This window comes from Chrysochloris asiatica, unplaced genomic scaffold (genome assembly GCF_000296735.1).
Source record: "Chrysochloris asiatica unplaced genomic scaffold, ChrAsi1.0 scaffold00092, whole genome shotgun sequence".
NCBI classification, from domain to species: domain Eukaryota; kingdom Metazoa; phylum Chordata; class Mammalia; order Afrosoricida; family Chrysochloridae; genus Chrysochloris; species Chrysochloris asiatica.
The window spans coordinates 5,586,779-5,600,211 of NW_006408610.1; the positions used below are offsets into that span (position 1 = coordinate 5,586,779).

Sequence of the window (13,433 nt, forward strand, 5' to 3'; positions counted from 1 at the left end):
AAAATAAGGGAGCCCGGTGTCTCCATACGATAAGCACTGGACTACCACAATGTCGGCCTTTCAAGCCCGCCAGGAGCTCCATGGGACAAAGATGAGGTTTTCTGCTCGCGCGAAGATTTAAAGCCTCGGAAACCCTATACAGGCTTGCCGTGAGTCGGAACCGACTCAATGGCACTTAACAACAGCAACATACAGAAGGAAATAAAGAACCCTGGTAGCTCAGGGGGTAAAGCCTTTGGCTGCTAACTAACAGGCCAACAGTTTGAACCCACCAGCGGCTCCACAGGACAAAGATGTGGCAGTCTGCTTCCATAAAGATAGATTGTTGTTGTTAAGTGCCGTAGAGTCATTTCCGACCCATAGCGACCCTATATAGAGTTTCCGAATAGCAGCTGGTGAGCTTAAACCCCTGACCGTGCAGTTCAAACGGATTTGCAGTCTGGCGCATTAACCCACGGCACCACACCAGGCCTCCTCTATAAAGGTAGTTATGTGCGGTGGAATCAGTTCTGACTCATAGGGACCCTGTACAGGCTTTCTGAGGCTGTAAATCTTTACCGGAGCAAAAAGCCTCATTTCGAACTGCTAACCGTGAGATTAGCAGCCTGATTCGTAACCACTACGCTACCAGAGCTCCTTGGAAACCCTATGAAGCAGTTCTACTGTGTCCTGTGGGATTGCTATACAGAACGCGTGTAGCTACAGGGATCAGGGCCTGGAACAAAGCCTACAAGTTTTAGGCCGGCAAATTTGACTCAGTATGAGCAGGGAGCAGGATTTTTCTCACAATTGGGGGTTGTTTAGCTAGGAGAGAGGCTTCCTGTTAAAGTCACTGTGTGTCTTTGGTTGTTAGAGTTTAACTGTTAAGTCAGAGGCTACAAGTCAGCGTTTCTGTTTGGAGGGAACAGATAACTTGATGGATCTACAATGTTCCTTCTAATGTTGAGATTTCAGTTCCAGTTTTCCAGTGTAGCATGGAATTTATAACAGAAACATCATAATATTCAAATGTGTGTACAGTCGGGTGTTGCATAACATCCATTCAGGCAATGTCTGACCACATATACACCCGTGGTCCCAATTCCCACAATGCCTATTACATTAAAATTCTGAGGTACAAAAAAATGTTTTGTAATAACAAAGGAGCTCTGGTAGCATAGTGGTTACGAATCGGGCTGTTAATCTCATGGTCAGCCCTTCGAAACTACCAGCTGTTCCGCAGCAGAAAGATGAGGTTTTCTGCTCCCGTCAAGATTTACAGCCTCGGAAACCCTGTACAGGGTCACTATGAGTCAGAACTGACTCCACGGCACATAACAATAATAACAATAACAAATGGGTGCTACTTTGTGTTACACATCAAAATATTATTATTATTACTATATTATTTGCTAAAGATATTTTGAATCTATCTGGAAGCATTTTTCTAATGTTGCTTATGCATAAATACAGACTGTATAAGGAATCCTGGTGTGGTGCTGCCGGTTAATGCACTGGACTGCAAAGTCCGTTTGAACCACAAGGTTGGCGGTTGAGGCTCAACAGCTGCTTCTCAGAAACCCTTTACAGGGTCACTATGAGTTGAAACTGACTCGACAGCGCTTAATAACATAGATTATAGAAGGAGGCCTGGTGGCACTGTAAGATAAACACTGGAATGCTAGCCACAAATTTAACAGTTCAAACACACCAGCTGTTCCTCAGGAAAAGGATACAGTTTTCTGCTTCAGTAGAGATTTATACCCTCAGAAGCTCTATACAGGATCACTGTGAGTCAGAATCAACTCCATGGCAGTGGTTGGTTTGTTTGTTTTTTTGGTTACAGACTATGTACTAAACATTTGACTAATTGACATAAGATAAAAAAAATAAACCTAACTGCTCTGATATATGTCTAAATTCAACTGAGAGACACATTTAGCAATGAAACTCATTTGTAATTCAAGTTCTGCCTGGATATAATATGTCGGTTGCACAACGTCCAAGTCACGTAACATCCTATCTCACAGAACGTATGGTGGGGGTTAAGAGACACATGACTGTCATTGCTTTTAGGTACAATCACACCATGCTATAATACTAGAAATGTGCATCACAGAGTGAATGGAAATGGCAAGGGAATCTCTTCAAAAAGCCTTACTTTTTGCTCCAAGATTTCAGAGTTAAATTGTAGTGTGGAGCTATAGGATAAGCACTGGACTAGTAACCACAAGGTCAGTGGTTCAAGCCCACTAGCCACTCTTCGGGAACTCTATGCAGGGTCTCTATGAGTCAGAAGTGACTCAATGGTACTTAACAACAACAAGCTTATGCCAGTTTTAAAACAAAATCCTACTTTCTCAGTGTATAAGGGGACTTCAAGAAGTCGATGGAAACATTTTATTACCTTTTAATCCCATTTTCCCACAAACTTTTTGAAGCCCCCGTGTATACAATATTTTCAAAATACCGCTCAGTTGGGGCTCAGCCTCTCTCTCTCTTGCATTCTTCATTTTACTGTTAGGGTTTAGACATAAGGCTGCGGTTAGGAAGGAGGAAGAAGAAGAACTCAACACCTACCTCTTCTGGCCCAGGTTACTTACAAGGAATCCAGCCAGACAAAAAGGGGAAGTGAACCAAATACCCACAATACCCTAAATGTCGCCCCAGCTTATCAGACTATGGAAGGAAGATGAGAGACAAAAGTAGGGAAAGAGATGGTGCCCAGAGTTCTTTATCAAGGCCTCAGCTCAGACTGGGGAGACTCCTGGGTGGTGTAAGAGGTTAACATGCTCGGCTGCTAACCAAAAGGCTGAAGGTTTAAGTCCATCCTGAGGAGCCTCCGAAGAAAGTCCTGGTAACCCATTACCCCAAAATCAGCCTATGGAGCACAGTTCTACTCTGACACACAAATGGAGTCATCGTGAGTCAGAATCAACCCAGTGTTAATTTTGCAGCCAGAGAGGTATTAGTTTTGTTTCATGTTTGGGATTCTGGAAGGAGATCATCTTAAAGGCCTGGAGGCCATATTAGTGTAAGTTTGGTGAGGCAGCATGATTTGTACAGAGGACTAGCGTTTGTTTTTTCTGTGAAACTGATGATTACGACGTAGTGTTGGGGAAGACCTAGAAGTTCCCATAAACCTCTGTATCAATGGATGTTCAGAAGTTAGTGGATAGTCATGGTAGTGGACTTGCCATGGAGCTGGTAGTGGTGAGGGGCAAAGATTCAGAGTTGTCCAAGGGTTGAGTGGAAGCCAAAGCAGAGTCTTAACCTGGTCTGTGGTATCTGCAAGGGACCAGTCAGACAGGGAGCATCACTGGACCTGGATCAGGTGGCCACAGTAGGCTGCAGGCAGAGTCGGACAAGAGTCACCATTGCCACAGAGACTGAATGGGAGCATAAACCTAGGTCTTAGACCTTGCCCCTGGTCCATATCCCTTCCTTACATGCCTAGACACCAGCTCATAAAGAAACTGGCTAGCTGAGAAACCATACTTTGCTCCTAAAGGGTCTGAGCATTTTCTTAAGGAGACCATTTAAGTGATGGCAACAAACCAGATTAATAAGCTTGGACTGAAATTTAAGAGTTTGTTCAGGATTCCCAGAAGGCAAGCTCTCATAAAGAAAATCTGTTATAAACAATCTAATGAAGCAACATTCTCTTTGCACATCTGAGTTGCAGTATGAATAAATTTTTGATTCCATTACAAATGTAAATAGCATAAAAATTGGCCTTAAAAATACCAAATAAAATGTTCCTTGTAAATAGCAAAAAAAAAAAAAAAAAAAAAACAACCCAGTGATCTTATGGACAAATGCATGTATTTCCCATGCCTAAGGCAGTACCTGCAACACAGACTACATCACATAATTATTGGACGAATTAATAAATTAATAGTCAATTTTCAGTAATAGGGTGGAGGAACAACTCAGATGATTGCAGAAATATCAGTCACTTCCTTGGTTCGATGCAGGCTCTCTGGGGAATGTATATAATTCAGTCTCTGTCTGAAACAGGACCAGTAAGATAAGGTATCTCATCAGGGAGAAATTGAAAAGATGAAATGGAGTAGGAGGGACAAGTATCAGAAAGAGCTGTGTAATAAAGGTCACTGAGAGGGGATGGAAGGAAAAAAATCAATGAAGAGCTGCAAAAGACAGAAAAAAAAAATTGTAAAAGCCAGAGTTAATTTAAGACAATGACAAATGGAGTTGGTTTGGGTTATATGGATGAGACATAGTATAGTCCATTTTATTTTTATGCAATATCCTTAACACTCCATGTCATAAAGCACTTAACATAAAATGTTCAATAAGAGAATCAATTATAGACTGGAAAAGACATAAAAATAATTTGGATTTTTTTTTACATTACATTTTCATACCAATTAATTTCAAAATGAGTCAATGGTTTGTTGAGTTGCATTTTTAGTATTGAACACTTTCCCCCTCTTTGCATCAGCCCAGCCTCAAGTCCTCACAGCACAGATTCACAGCAGTGGAGAGAATCCTTTCACAATGTACTTTATGATAGAATTTCTGCAAGGCTAAAGACATCCCACTCACTCTCAACAGCTTTATCTTCCTCATTCACTTCTTCCAAGTCTGTTATTTACCAACACAATGTATCTCATATCTGTCCCAGCTCTAGCCCATCACCTCTTGCCTAAATCACGGTTGTTGTTGTTAACAAAGTGCTGTCAAGTTGGAGACTCAGTATAGGGTTTCCAAGGAGTGACTGCTGAGTTTGAACCTTTGACCTTGTGGTTTAAACCGACCTTGTAGCCCTGCATTTATCCTACAGTGCCATACCAGGACTCTAAATCAAGATTAGTAGTTAGCTTTCAGTCCTGGGGTATCATCTAGGTATACAGAGAAAGAGTGCCAAGATTGATTAGTGATGTCTGTTATGGATGTGGGAAAAGGAGGACCAGGATGCCAACCAAGGATATACCTTACATGACCCAGGTATTTTAATAACCTTCCTACTATCCCCAAATTCTGATGTGGCCCTGTGGATCAGCACTGGACTGCAAACCACAAGGTCAGTAGTTCAAACCCACCAACTGCTTCCCGGAAACCCTACACAGGGTTGCTATAAGTAGGAACTAACTCGATGGTACTTAATAACAACAACAACAACACACTCAGATTAAAACAGATGAGAGTGATCTACTTACAAAAATCCATCAATAAAAACTGTGGAGCATACCAGCCCTATCCCATGGTGCAGGGGATCACCAGGAGTCCAAGGACTGACTAGACGGCAGCTAACAACTACCTCAGTCTCTTGCCTACAATCTCATGTTCCTAAAATAATTAGGAATATTCATTTTCCTCCTCATATGCCTTTATTGTTGTTGTTAAGTGTCAGGAAGTCAGTTCTGAATCATAGCTACCTTGTGTAGGGTTTCTGAGGAGCAGCTGGTGGAGTTGAACTGCCGAACTTTCAGTTACCAATCCTTTAATAGTTCCCTGTTTTTCACTTAATGAAGTCTAATCTCAAGACTGTCACAGTCTGGCTTTATCTTTCCAACATTCTGCTCTACTATATCCTTAAATCTTTTTTCCTGTTCATTTGACTTGTCAGCCATTCCATTCTAGGAGTGTGCCTACATTCATCTTGTTCCCTCAGTTAGAAATACCTTTTTCTTCCCATAATATATTCCACATCTTCTAAGAGTCAGTTCAAGTACCCTCTTTGGAAAATCTTCTCATAGTTCCCCTAACCAATCATGTCTAATTTAAGATTCCTGTAACAGGCAGATGGCGACTGCAGACTCACTCAGCAGCCTGAGAAACGGAGTAGACCCAGGTGAGAGCATAACTTCCTGAGGGGCTAAGATAGATCTTTTACTCAGTGTTGCATATTATTATTATTATTATTACAGCATATGCATATCCAGTAACTTAGCCAGAGGATGGAATCTTCCAACAAACCATTAGTCTCCTAGTTGTAACAAATATTGGTGCTTTCATTCTTCATTTCCTCTTTGGATCACTAAGAATGATTTTGTTTACAATCATCCATTGATGAAACAGCCTTAATTTTTTAAAGAATCAAGTCTATTGAGAAATTAATTATACTGTCCAGTCATTGCCATGGATAAGTAAGTATTCCCACTGTTTCATTGTTTCTAGTAGAGGTGAAAGATTACAGATAATTAATTATACGATGACATATGAGAGTTTCCATAGGGTTGGATTCAACTCATTGTTAGTGTAGTATCCTTCCTCATTTTCACTGACATGTTGATCTACTGGATTCATAGGAGCCTTCACCACCACTTTGTATATAAGCACATCCCCATATCTCATCATATTTGGAAGATGACTATTTCATTTGCAAGTTGTGCTTTTTACCCTGTAATGGTTTCCTTCAGGGTCTACCCTTACTACATAATAATACCCTTTTGCTTTTTCCTTACACAAGGTGGTTACTTGACTTTATACATCACATCTGGACAATTTCCATTCATGATAGTTATCCTTGTGTCCCCCCAAATCTTAAAACCATTTATTAACAATGCAACTCATAATATAGACCATTACCTATTCTTTGATTGTAACTCTGGACAATGTTTTACACGTGGGATAGAATTGGAGGCTCGCTCAAAATCCTTCTTTTTTGGAAGGGAATGGAGCACTTAGTTACGTGAAGAACTTGACAGAAGAAACGGAAACAGCCATTCAGGAAATAGTTGTAAAAATGTCAATGGAGAGCATACAAAGAATGAGTAGATTATTGTCCAGTTATTCTTTATATATTTTTAATAAGGAAAATAATCTACATATAGCAAAGAGTCACAGCAAGTCGATGGCATCATTTGAAAATCAGCCTTGTAGGTTCTGCCAAGGAATAATCTTAATGATAGATCAAAGGATGATGCTGTGAGCACCAAGATTTTAACTTCATGATTAAAATGTCAGGCATTGGTATAAGGTACAACTGGGTCTTTCTAGCCATATACCCTCAAAGTCAATTTTTTAAAAAGATAAGAGAATAAATAACTGAGGGGACTAGGTTATGTCCTTTTGCCTGAATCCACTTAAATGCCTTGCAAAACAACCACTGTCTTATTAATATCAAGCAAGACTAAGAATAAAGAAATATTAATAAAAAAGATGGTTCCTTATGTCTAGAATGGTTAAGTCTTGGGTTTAGGATGAAGATGACTGGTTCTACTTTGTTCAGGTGAAAGCATCAATGTAAAAAAAAAGTCCTTGTATATCATATTAGCCATTATGTAAATGGCCTTATAGCAGATACAAGAAGATTATCATCTTCCTACATCTAGGATGTGCATTCTCCAAGGACATTATCAAGTATTTACATTTTAATGATGAATAAATAAAATGGAATTTTAAAAAACTATCAACAGTACCATGATTTAACACAAATCTGGGATTATTTAATTGAAGATTTTGTTGATTTTTATTTAAGGCCTTTTTTTAATGAGTGTAAAAACACATGATTCTGTATATATTTAGTAAGGAATATTTGATGCCTGAATAATATATTTGAGGCTACTGGTTTTTTCAATTAAATGGATGCACTGCACCTTTGATATGTTTCAAAGCTACAAATGTATATACTTTTCTATAACAAGAAATAACTGCCAAAATGTAGACCCATCACTGAAGACTAGTTTTGAAATCTTTTTCTCCTTCTTGCTTTTCTCTTTGTCATTTTCTCTGAACAGAAGATTTAACAAATACTTTCATAAAGAACATTTTATTTATATATGTTTCATAAAGAACATATATATTTGAATATATGTTTATCTGTGCACTAATGTGTCAGACTGCAAAGCCATTTGAACTGCAAAGTCAGTGGTTCAAGCTCACCAGCTGCTCCTTGGAAACCCTATACAGGGTCACTATGAGTCGGAATTGACTCAACGGCACTTAACAACAACAACATATATTTGAAAAACATGTACATTTGAAAAACTTGATTTACAAGTTTTATTGAGATAAAATCAATAAAAGTTGATGACGACTATTAAAAAATAAAATAAAGATTCCTGTAATATATTTGTGCACCCATCTGGAAACAAATTTGGCTAAGCATTCAGAACAGGAAGTTGCTTACCAAGTCTGGGTCGCAAGAACTTGATTATGATAGCCAGGTAGTTGCCCCCCATCTAGAGTGTAAATATCACAATATCTGGAAAGGCTATAAAAGAAACAAAGGAGTTCATTGAGAATGTATACAATGAGTCCACTGATTAAGACTGTGTACTATTAATCTTTTAAGCCTAAATCTATTCAGTAAATGGCCCTGGTAATGTAATGGATTATGAACTGGGCTGCTAACCCCAAGGTCAGTACTTTGAATATACCTGGCACTTCATGGGAGAACATTGGGGCTTTTTGCTCTCATAAAGAATTACAGCCTTGGAAATCCCATACAGGGTCCCTGTGAGTTGGAGTCTTGGTGTGGTGCTGTGGGTTAATGCGCCAGACTGCAAGGCAGTTTGAACTGTAAGTTTGGTGGTTCACGCTCACCAGCGGCTCCTAGGAAGCCCTATACAGGATTGCTATGGGTCGGACCGACTCAATGGCGCTTAACAACAATAACATGAGTTGGAACCAACTGGGTGGCATACAACCACTACCACTACCAAATATATTCAGTAGATTTTGAAATTAAGTTCTAGTTCCTTAACTTTCTCTCTCATACACACACCTTCCCCAACTTCTATTATGATGCAATAGTAATGAATGACCTAATCAGATAAAATTTTCTATTTAAAATGTATAATATTTAAAAAGCGTTAGATAAGGGTAAGTAAAAATGTATTGCTTCTTAGGTGCCAGTTTATACAAGCAAGGGTTTATTTCAAACAAAACATGTCTTTGTAATCAGTGGACAGTTGGAGACAAGTTCTCTCGATAATGTCTAAGTCTCCTTGAGATGCCTTCAAAAATGCCTTCCAAAAAAAAAGTGGCTTCCCAGGGATCTTCTGGGCCAGTTCAATTCAAGACAGAGAGGTCAGCTCAGAAGGTTATGGTAGCTATTTAGAAGAATTCTAAAGGGGTAGTCTTGATAGATTTTATCAAAGGACACAGGACAATCACGAGGGCTTATTTGGAAGAATTTTTAAGAAAATGAAAAACTGCTTTGGTAAAAAAAAAAAAAAAAAAAAGACCAGGAATGTGGCGCCTAGTTTATTTTGCTTGTGGCGCCTAGTTTATTTTGCTTCGTTGTTTTTCTATCATGACAATGTACTGACTGGTTCATTCTTCAAGGGTAGCAAGGACTCCTGTGAGGATTTTATTGGGCTCTTACATCACATACCCTACAGCCCTGATCTTAACCCTCCAGACTTCCTTTTTTTCCCCAAACTCAAAGAACATTTCAAGGAAAACAAGCTGAGTCCCTCGGGGATGTAAAAACTGCTGTTTTGTCAGGGTATAGACTGCGGAGCTCAGAATTATTTGGAGAATGGTTGTGTTGTCATTATTAAGTGCCATCGAGTTCGTTCTGACTCAAAACGACCCTATTTAGGGTTTCTGGGGGATGACTGATGGGTTTGAACTTCTAACCCTGAGGTTCAAACTGACCTTGTGGTCCAGTGCTTATCCTACAGTGCCACACTAAAAGAGTTCATGAGATGGAAAGACCACCTAGATGGAGGATATGTTGAGCATCAATAGCTTTTTCAGCCAAGCAATTGATAGGTATATAGCAGGGGGACAACAATGCTAGAAAGGTATGGTCAACCATTCAAGATCAAAAGCACAGCATTTACCCCAGAACAAAGGTCAGAGGGATTGGGAAAGACAAGGAATGGAAATAAGAAACAGGGTTGTTGTTGTTAAGTGCTATCGAATCAGTTCTGACCCATAGCAACCCTGATAGGGTTTCCAAGGAGTGGCTGGTGAGCTTGAACCACTGACCTTGCAGATCAAACCAACTTTGCAGTCCAGTGCATTAACCCACAGCACCAGTGGTATAAGTGATATTATATTGAGGGAACTGCAATCCTTGAGATGAAACAAAGTGTCAGATTTGGTGAATGCAAAACTGATGGTCTGCTCTGTAAACCTTCACTCAGTTCACAATAAAAAGTTAAAAAGCACATAATAGCTTCACATTTTGGTATTTTTTTAAATAAAGATTTTTATGACTTTGTAGTGCTATTTCTTGACTTAACCTCCTTATAGTTTAACTATTTGAGTCACTTTTACAACAAAGTAACCCTGAAAAACTTAAAAATATACAGATGGGAAAAGATGAACTAGAGATCCAAGCAATGAAAAGTAAGGCAGGGATTGAGATTTTATACCACATAAAGCTGAACCCAAAGCCAAAAATAAAAAGGAGAAGAGTTCATCCATAATGGAATACAACACTAATTAATCTGTTTGAACCTATTTGTATAGTAGCACACGTAATCATTGGGCTATGGTAGTGAGGATGAAGGAATCTGGGTGTCTTTCTGAGAGAGTTACACACAGAAGCACCCAGGTCACTCTTGTGAAGGCCAGACCTCTCCCCCTGAATGCCTGAGTACATACTGAACATCTATCTATCTAATATACCTTTCAAACTTAAATTTTTGGAACCAAATTCTTCATGTATCCCCAGATCTATCCTTCTACCAGTGTCCTTCAATCTTAAGAAATGACAATTTTGTTTTTCCAACTGCTCAAGCCAAAAACCTTGGAGTTTTCCTTGACCCTTTTCTTTCTTCCCATATCTCACATCCATTCCTTCTGCAAATTCTACAGGTTCTACCTTCAAAATACAACCCGAATCTGATGATGTTGCATCACCTACCTCTTCAGCTAGGACTCTGATACAAGGAATCATCATTTAAAAAAAAAATCTGGATTATTAAAATATCTCTTGACCTTCCTAGAATAGCCAGAGGGTACCCTTAAGAACCCAAGATGGCGTTGCTTATGTGCTCAGAGTCCTTCAGTGGCCTTCCACCTACCAGAACCAAAGCCATAGTACACAAAAACAAGGCCCTAGGTGATCTAGCCCCCCACTGACTTCATTCCCTTGATCACCTTTCACTCCCCGCCCCTTGTCTCACTTTGTTCCAGACACTCTGACGTCCATGCTGCTCAATAAACAAGTTGGGCATGTTTCTGCCCTTGGGGTTCTGTCCTAGCTGTTCCCTCTGGTTGGGACACTCTTGTCCAGAGACCAGTATGGTTCACCTCTGCACTTCTTTCAGGCTTCTGCATAGTCACCTGGTTAGGAAGGCCTTTGCTGATCACCATAATCATAGTAACAATTCCTCCCCCTCCCCCCCAACACAAACACACTCCCCATCCTTCTTACTCTGCTCTGTTTATCAGCACAGTCCTTATCACCATCTGCCCTACTATATATAGACTTCGCTGTTGCTTGGCTGATTCTTGAAGCTTCCTCTCCCCTCCATGGGGCTCACTCAGGGATCGTTTTGGAAGTAGTTCTGTTAGTTTTGGCTCTAGACCTAGAATCTAGAACAGTGTTGGCCTCTGCTAGAAGTGTAATCGATAATTGTTGAATGCATTGACTAATTAAGCCACATTTTGCCATTTCTTGGAACCCACATTTATTTCAGGAAGGGTTCATGAAGGCAAGAGTGGTTGATGAAACTAACATAGACCCTCCTGGGAGGAACGTTTGTTCTTAGCGGCCACCTCAGTGAGGGGAGCAGATGTTGTAGGTCCATGACTTGTTTATGCTACCTTCATTGTTGTCCCTCCCAGCCTCTCTTGCTTTCATTTCCCTCCCTTCCTCTCATTTACCATCATCATCATCATCATCAAAAAGCCTTTCAGAAGGCTTTCTAAAGACTTCTAGGTCTAGGGCATCTGCCATGAGCAGCTGTGGAGCTCCAGGGTGCAGACGACCTGATATTTTTAGACAGAGAATGTTTGGTAATGAGCTCACATGAACTGGAACAGAATAGGGTCCAACCACCTGCCCCTGCTACTGCTGTGTAACTGATGCCTCCAGGTGCCGTTAGCAGGCTTGCAAATAGTCCTTGTTATTGAAGGCCCAGTGTAATTAATCATTCATGTAAAGGTTAAGAGTATGTGTTTTGACAGAGCTGAGTTCAAGCTCCGCCACTTGTAGCTCTGTGACATTGGGAAAGTCACGTAAGTGATCTGGTATGGGGTGAAGTGTGCCTTCCCAAATGATATGTTCAAGTCCTAATCCTCAGTACCTGCAAATGTGATCTTATTTGTAAACAGGGTCTTTGCAGATGTAGCTAGCTAACATGCAGTCATTCTAGAGTAGGGTGGACCTAATCCAAGATGAGTGATGTCCTTATGAGGAGAAAAGATAAGGAAGAGAAGAGACACAGAGACTACAGAGAAAACAGCTATGCACAGATGGCGGCAGAGATTGAAGTGATGTTGCTACAAGCCAAGAAACACCAGTAACCACCAGAATCTGGAAGAGTCAAGGAAAGATTTCTCCCCAGAGCCTTCAGAGAGAGCACAACCCTAGTGACACCTTGCCTTTGGACTTCTAGCCTCCAGAAGTGTGAAACAATAAATGGATATCATTGTAAGTCACCTAATTTGTGGTGCTTTGTTGTGGAGCAGTCCTAGAAAATGAATACACTATCTACACCTCAGTTTCATCATTTAGGACATAGAAATACATGCTTCAGAGATGTGCTGTTAGGGTTAAGTGAGCGCTCAAGTCAAACACATCTCATATAAGCATAGTGCCTAGTCCATGGCAAGGATTCAACGCGTATTAGATGCTGTGATTAGAGCGGTTGTTATTTCCACCCCAGATCTCTTGATGAAGCTCTGCACTACTAGAGATTCCCAACAAGAGGGGGGATCACTTCATTTACATCCTGCTTTGCAATATTTTGTATGGACCCTTGTGACAGCAGATTTTCAGATACTGTGCTATGTCCTTGAAGTTGCTCCGGAGAGTTCGTGAAACAGAGCCTGAGGGATTAAGAAACAAAGTAAATGTTTACCTGCATTTTATGTGCTTGGTCTGTTAAATAGCTCTGTTTTCATTGACTTGGCCTAAATATTTCAGTGACTCGCAGAAGACCTTAACTACGTACTTTTATATAAATACAGCGGATTTAGCTGTTTTTGTAAAAGTGCTTTGGTGTTTTTGGACTTTCAGAGTACGCTTTACCTCTAAATCAACTGACAAGTAATGTTCCTTGATCACATAAGGGCTTCCTATCATGTAGCCTCTATAGGGGAAGTGTGGTCAGGCATGTGTTGGTGTATCATGGACTAGCTGCTGTAAGACATTTATTTCTCTTTTGCTTGGTATGTATCTGTGTAATTTTTCTATTTGTGGTAAATTTTGTTGTTGTTGTTGTCAGGTGCCATCGAGTCGGAACCGACTCATAGCGACCCCATGCACAGCAGAATGAAACAATGCTCGATCCTGGGCCAACCTCCCCCCCGCTGCCACTCCCGAGTCCATCAATGATGCCACCTGGCCGATCCATCTC

General features: G+C 40.3%; 1 pseudogene; it reads left to right on the forward strand.

Annotated features, from left to right (window-relative positions):
* Positions 1 to 4,917: 4,917 nt before the first annotated feature.
* LOC102831627 lies at positions 4,918 to 6,723 on the forward strand (annotated as a pseudogene).
* The last annotated feature ends 6,710 nt before the right edge of the window (positions 6,724 to 13,433 follow it).